Genomic DNA, 999 nt, shown 5'->3' with positions numbered 1-999 from the left:
GAGAGTATTATACTGGGTGCGTTTGTTTCCTTCTAATGGGTGTGCCTGTGTGGCTGCTATCGATTATGGCAGAAAAATTGACGTCCTGTCTGATGGCTGAAATAAGACTATATCTCATGTAACTATTTACATCCGTCGCTGCCAAGAATTTTAGTGACTTATTGGGTGATTTTATTTAATTTAAACATTAAATAGTATTCGTTTTGAAATTGAGTCTGTCATGCTTTCTTGATACAACTTGCTGAAGTGCAAAAAAAGGCAGAAGAGATGTGGATAGATGGTCTTTTGGTTGTCCCAGTATCTCATATCCTGGGACCTGGCAATATTATTGCCAAGTATCTCTGCACTTCCTGGATGGCATCAGCTGTGGCACTTTTGGTCTGCCTGCCCACTTCAATGTTGCCAAAAGTTAACTAAAAACCAACAAATGAGCATTTGAATTGGCATTTGTTGGTGTTTGAAACTGCAAAAGATCAGAGATTCTTTTGGCAGGTGCATCACATTGACAGACATTGTCTAAAAATTGCCTCTTTGGCAATTTTTAGACACGATTTATCTCGTCAGTGTTAATTCGAAATAGTTCCTGTAAAGGTCACGTCACTTTCTTATAGCGATATGCGCACCGACACAGGGTTTCGCTCCACAAGCTTTGATGCATCTGTGTTACACGCCGATGCATCAGTTCTGACCCTTCAATAGTCAGAACTGAAGCAAAAATGGTCTGAATAGGTCAAGTATCTAAATACTTTGAATACCAGGCATTCATAACCACTTTTAAATCCCTGGCCAGTGTGCTGGTTTGGTAGGTTTCCATGCTACTGGTTGTAGGCAACATTTTTCTCGACTTTCTCCTCCTCATTAGAAGACAAATCGCCAATAAATCTGCATCTTATGATTTTCCATTCAAGCTGGAGACTCCAGGGGTCTTTGAGCAACATTTCCATCCATCCATCCATCCATCCCTCCATCCCTCCAGCCATCCATCCATCCATCCATCCC

Source organism: Poecilia formosa, unplaced genomic scaffold (genome assembly GCF_000485575.1).
Source record: "Poecilia formosa unplaced genomic scaffold, Poecilia_formosa-5.1.2 Scaffold348, whole genome shotgun sequence".
In the NCBI taxonomy this organism is placed as follows: Eukaryota; Metazoa; Chordata; class Actinopteri; order Cyprinodontiformes; family Poeciliidae; genus Poecilia; species Poecilia formosa.
The sequence above is the reverse complement of the archived record's forward strand: the minus strand, read 5'-3'. Positions refer to the sequence as shown.